Source organism: Anabrus simplex, chromosome 1 (genome assembly GCF_040414725.1).
Source record: "Anabrus simplex isolate iqAnaSimp1 chromosome 1, ASM4041472v1, whole genome shotgun sequence".
Taxonomy (NCBI): Eukaryota; Metazoa; Arthropoda; class Insecta; order Orthoptera; family Tettigoniidae; genus Anabrus; species Anabrus simplex.
In genome coordinates, this window is record NC_090265.1 from 365,647,721 (window position 1) to 365,654,029 (window position 6,309).

General features: G+C 50.1%; 1 non-coding gene across 1 annotated transcript; it reads right to left on the bottom strand.

Annotated features, from left to right (window-relative positions):
* Positions 1-5,004: 5,004 nt before the first annotated feature.
* On the bottom strand, positions 5,005-5,075 carry TRNAA-UGC (transfer RNA alanine (anticodon UGC)). Its single transcript has one exon. It is a non-coding gene; the product is annotated as a tRNA-Ala (tRNA).
* Between the last annotated feature and the right edge of the window lie 1,234 nt (positions 5,076-6,309).

The following is a 6,309-nucleotide window of genomic DNA, read 5'->3' on the forward strand; positions in this document are numbered from 1 at the left end:
CCAAGGACATGAGCACCGAGGTGAACGGTGACACACGACGAGGTCGATACGGCGCGACACAGGTTCTGTTGCCCTGTTTCTCCAAGTGGATGTAGACACCAAAGGCCACCTGCCAGGAACGTCCTTCTGCAGTGACCAACCAGGAAGAGCCTGTCACACGGGCCTAATTCAGGACGGTGCCCAGGACTAAGGACATCGGTACAGGGGTGGAGGAGAACGATCCCTGGCGTTCAGAGGCTGTTACGCAGGTCTCACGACGTGCGAACACTCCCTTCACGATGGAGACGCTAAATATGCCCCACAGAACAGGGACCATACCATGGCACCAGCGTCCACTACCGCCGCCAACCAGGAGGAGGACGAAACTACAGCGGAATACACAGTGCCCACCGGCTATCTAGGCTGTGGAGAGGGGTACCTCAAAGACGAGGCCTCACCACCATCGCCAAGAAGACGCCGCATGCACATCAAGATGAGGAAAAAGGAGAGTAAGAATAAGAAGAGGCTGCCCCGCCAAGGTAGGGCCACCCATCCACAACCCACGACTACACCCAGGGAGGCAGTCGAACTAGGGACCAATCAGGAGAGGTCCTCAACAGAAAACGCAGTCTCTCTCAACAGTTCTTTGAAGTGTTTCCGTTGTATGAGATGGGGTCATCGTGAAGAAACCCGTGGGCTTCAGGTACGATGCGATCGTAATGGTGGTGACCGCCACCATACAGCTTGCTTGGCACCTAGGGAGGCGCCGGTGTACGCCAATTGTACGGGAAGCCACCCGGCCTCTCAACGCAGTTGCCCTATTTACTGGACCATGGTGCGGGCAGAGAGGAATCGGAGACTAGACACCAGGGATTCCGTGGAGACCAGGTTGTGTTGCAGGTCGCGGGACTTCTAGCGACATGGCTTGGTAGCCGGCAAGGCCCGCACTAGTAATGGATGTGCCTAGAAAGACTGATCTCCGGATAATTGGACCGGCAAAATGACTTGTGCATTATTAACTGACACTACCTCTGAACATTTCCAGCTCACATCTTTGTATGTGCTATGTAGAACTTGCCAGGATTTATCTGTAGGCATCTTTCTAATTCTGCCTGGACGCTATCAAGAACGCAACCTAATAGCAAATGTGCCTGATAGCATGTCTGACATGGGGCCAGGCACGATACTTCCTTTTGTATAACCACTTCCCAGCACTGTCTGCTCTTACTCTTAGAATTAACAACATGTTGGAGGCGATGTGGCTTGTGTTGATCGCCACCGAAAAAGGAACACTCGCAATCTGCCATCAGACTGCTGGTCTTAGCAGTCCACCACTTTCGGGCTTCGAGCCTGAAATGAACTGGAGGACTGCTGGGGGAACCGGTGAATGCTCACTGTGCCAGCGGTTGGCCAAAACCGGTCACTGGCCGGATCGATGGACTCCACCAAGGAGTCTGTGAGGTTTGGTTGCGGTTGTTAGGTTAGGTTACGTTATTACGTCGTGATGACCTCGCGTCCTTGATAACGTCAATGAACCCGGAAGTAACCTGACACCCGTGGAAAAATGCTGATTGAAATCCCATTGTGTTCCAATCCCAATTGGTCATTACTGATCATTAGACGTCTTTAGGTAATGCACGCCTCCCTAGCGTAACGGTTAGTGTTATTAGCTGCCGTCCTCGGGGGCCCGGGTTCGATTCTCGGTCCTGCCAGAAATTTAAGAATGCCAGGAGGGCTCAGGAGGGCTGGTATGTGGTTAAAATGGTACATGCAGCTCACCTCCAATGGGGATGTGCCTGAAAGGATCTGCACCACCTCGCCCTGAGGACACGAGTTTGCATTTTTTTTTTTGTCTCTAGATAATATAAAAATACTGCATTTCAGTTAGTTTACATTACCAATAAATCTTAATGTAAGATTTCACGGTGTAAAGAGCGCGTGCCTTTTCGTTCACTCATAGCACGTCAGGCACCTGCTAAGACGGCGTTGGTGGGTTGAACAGCGCGGCCTTGTATTATAGACGGCTCGGCGTGAATGGATGGACTTGGTTCCCAATAATTTCCAAGTACCGGATAACTATTAGGGATTAATAATAATTTCATGTGGCTATTACTAGCCGAGTGCAGCCCTTGTAAGGCAGACCCTCCGATGAGGGAGGGCGGCATCTGCCATGTGTAGGTAACTGCGTGTTATTGTGGTGGAGGATAGTGTTATGTGTGGTGTGTGAGTTGCAGGGATGTTGGGGACAGCACAAACACCCAGCCCCCGGGCCACTGGAATTAACCAATTAAGGTTAAAATCCCCGACCCGGCCGGGAAGCGAACCCCGGACCCTCTGAACCGAAGGCCAGTACGCTGACCATTCAGCCAACGAGTCGGACTATTAGGGATTGATGTACCGGAATAATGGACCCCAGTATGTCCCATGAAAACATCGCCCAGCTCATCTCACCACCTCCATCAGCCTGCCGCCGATCGACCGTGCAACCACGGGTCATAGTCTCCGATGGAAGTCAACGTACATGCGCTCGGTCTAGGAATCTGGATTGGTTGGACCAGGTGATCTTTTCCAATCATTCACAGTGCAGTGGCGATGGTTTTGTGGCCAGTTAAGGCGATGCTTCCGGAGGAGTGCAGTCAGCTTTGGGGTACGAATGGATCGACGACTCCGCAGTCCCATACACAGCAATGTTCGATGAACTGTTTGCTGGGAAATATTGGCCTGATCATGACTGTTGTACCTGTTGGCGCGTTCTCGAACTGTGGCTCCACGGTCGCTCCGAACAATGTGCTCCATGCCTCGCTGGCCTCTGGCAATAATGAGCCGCTACTGACACATGGCTGGACGACGCATCGTTCTTAGCCCATCGTTGCACCACTTTGGCTCACAAGAGCGGTACGAGAGCAGCCCACTAGCCGAGCCGTTTCAGAGTTGCTGGTACCTAGGCGCCATGTCATCACAATTTTCCCTCTACAAAACACGGATGGATCGGCCATTCTTCCCACTCTGACGACGGAGATACTAATAACAGCAACCCTGTAGGCCTATCCCAACATATATCATGCTACCAGCAGGCCATGTTTTACTTTCCCCGTTCCAGACGCGGTCAATATTCCCGGTTCGGGGTGGTCATAATGCAATGGTTCATGCCGTATATTTTCTGAGTATTGTATAAAATGTTTCACCGAGTTATTAAGGACTTGCTTTCTGAAACTTGTATGTTATAATAATGTCTCCTTCGATTTGTCGGAATGTTGTGCTACAAGAATTCTGTAACGCGCTGGAAGCGAACAATATGATATCGTCACATTTATATGCCAGTAAATGACCTAGACCTTAGTCTAACCTAATAGCGTCGGGGTGTGAAAAGAACAAGAGTTGACCAAGAGGGGTCGGATAGGATAGATGAAAGTGAGGAGGCTGGCACAAGTAAGTGGAAGTAATGCCAGGACTCAGCTAAGGGCCCCATGGTTGCCAACCCACGCTCCAAAGTTCAGAGCCCCTGAGGCCCCTTTTAGTCGCCTCTTAAGACAGGCAGGGGATACCGTGGATGTTATTCTACCGCCCACACCCACACGGGGAGGAAATAGAAGGCAAACGATTAACTGATTTTTCTGTAGGGATCGGCTCCAACACAAATATGTCTCACAGTCTTTAATGTACCGGAGTGCTTTTGCTCTAGTAATTTCGAGTGTGTCCGCCTCTGTGATGCAGTGGTTAGTGTAATTTATTAGCTGCCACCCCCGGAGGCCCGGGTTCGATTCCCGGCTCTGCAACTAAATTTGAAGTGGTACAAGGGGGTTGGAACGGGGTCCACTCAGCCTCGGGAGGTCAACTGAGTAGAGGTGGGTTCAATTTCCACCTCAGCCATCCTGGAAGTGGTTTTCCGGGGTTTCCCACTTCTCCTCCAGGCAAATGTCGGGATGGTACCTAACTTAAGGCCACGACCGCTTCCTTCCCTCTTCCTTGTCTATCCCTTCCAATCTTCCCATCCTCCTCAAGGCCCCTGTTCAGCATAGCGAGTGAGACCGCCTGGGAGAGGTACTGGTCATCCTCCCCAGTTGTATACTCCGACCCAGAGTCTGAAGTTCCAGGACACTGTCCTTGAGACGGTAGAGGCGGGGTCCCTCGCAGAGTCCCAGGGAAAAACCGACCCTGAAGGGTAAACGGATAAAGAAGAAGACGAAGAATATCCAGTGCGACTTTCAGTACCTCCCACCAGAAGCGTCGTAACAATTCACGCATTCTGTTGGTTGCGAGTGGTCTAGGGTTGCGGACCAACACGACTTCTGTTGAGAGAAGTCCAGGTCGTCGTCTGCGAACTGCTATCTGCAAACACTTCAGTGTGTCACACTAACTGGCAGCATTGAATGCCGTTCCTGTGGAGTGGAAATCAACCGTCTGGATCATCCTCCCTACATCCCCGACCAAACTTTCAACTGTTCGGACTGTTGAAGAAGTTCCTGCGTGGTAAGCGATTCACCAACAGCATGCCGTCATGACAAGATTTCAAGCACTGGACGCAGATTTCTTCCTTGCCGGCATCGATATCTTAGTGTACTGTTGGAACATGTGGTTGGACAAGAATGATTGATTGATTGATTAAAAGTAAAGTAAACTCGTGTCCTCATCCCGAGGTGGTGCAGCTCTTTTCAGGCACACCCTCATTGGAGGTGAGCTGCATGTACCATTTCAATCACATTCCAGCCTTCCTGCCATTCTTAAATTTCTGGCAGTACCTGGAATCCAACCCGGGCCCCTGAGGACGGCAGCTAATAACACTAACCGTTACGCTACGGAGGCGGACATTGATTGACTGATTGATTGTTGATTTATTTATCCTTTCAAGATTAAGACCAGATGGCCTTCTCTTACATCTAACCAGATGGCGACGGTAAACAGTCACATCAATATGGCCCGAATTATTTTTGAGCTAACAGCACTTAGAATAAATCAAATCTTGCACAATTTTAATACTTGGCGGATCAGAAGTATCAAGATGAATTTTTTATTAGTTAAAAATAATGGAGATGCCGGGATCGAACCCGGGGCCTTTCACATGCAAAGCGAACGCTCTACCACTGAGCTACATCCCCGCGCTGTACAGTGTATCTTTCGTAATATATATGCATATACGTTTACTTTGAATAATAGTAGGTCAAGATCTGTGAGTACCTGACGGACTGTTACCTATACAAGCTCAACTTATACTGTTACAGGATACGGCTGGTCAAAGGAAGAAGTGTCTCGGATTCTTATTACCTATAATTAATGAATATCAAAGAAAAGTAGACGACGTTCGTTTCACAATCGTAGTTTCTATGAGGAACATACACAGCTTCAGGGAAGTGGCCAGGTCCGGCTCCATGGCTAAATGGTGAGCGTGCTGGTCTATGGTTCAAGGGCTGCCGGGTTCGATTCCCGGCCGGGTCTGGGACTTCAACCGTAATTGGTTATTTCCACTGGCCCGGGGATTGGGTGTGCCTCCTGTCAATAGATTTACTGGCACGTAAAATAGCCTTATTCCTGCAGGACTAACCTCCGGCACCTCGGCGTCTCCGAAAACACTCAAAAGTACAGTAGTTAGTGGGACGTAAGGAAACAATAACAAGGTTTACAATTTTGTGAACCGTGCGGTTATGGGCCCACAGCTGTGAGCTTGCATTTGAGAGATAGGGGGTTCGAACCCTAGTATCGGCAACCCTAAGTATGGTTTTCAGTGGTTTTCCATTTTCACACCAGGCAAATGCTGGAGGTGTACCTTAATTAAGGCCACGGCCGCTTCCATCCCACTCCTAGGCTTTTCCTATCCCATCGTCGCCGTAAGACCTATCTGTGTCGGTGACGTAAAGCCAATTGAAAAAAGAAAAAAATCTGCTCTGGCCGTGAGGTTAGGGTCGTGCAGCTGTGAGATTGCATTCGCTAGTTGCTTTACGTCGCACGGACACAGACAGGTCTTATGGTGACGATGGGACAGGAAAGGCCTAGGAATGGGAAGGAAGCGGGCGTTGCCTGAATTAAGGTACAGCCCCAGCATTTGCCTGGTGTGGAAATGGGAAACCATGGAAAACCATCTTCAGGGCTGCCGACAGTGGGGTTCGAACCCACTATCTCCCGGATGCGAGCTCACAGCTGCACGCTCCTAACCGCACGGCCAACTTGCCCGGTGAGATTACATTCGGGAGATAGTGGGTTCCCATTTTCACGCAAGGCGAATGCTGAGGATGTTAATTAATACCACGGCAGATACCTACCCATTTCTAGCCCGTTCCCATCCCTCAGTCGCCGAAATATCTTCGATGTGTTAGTGCGACGTTTAACAAGTAAAAC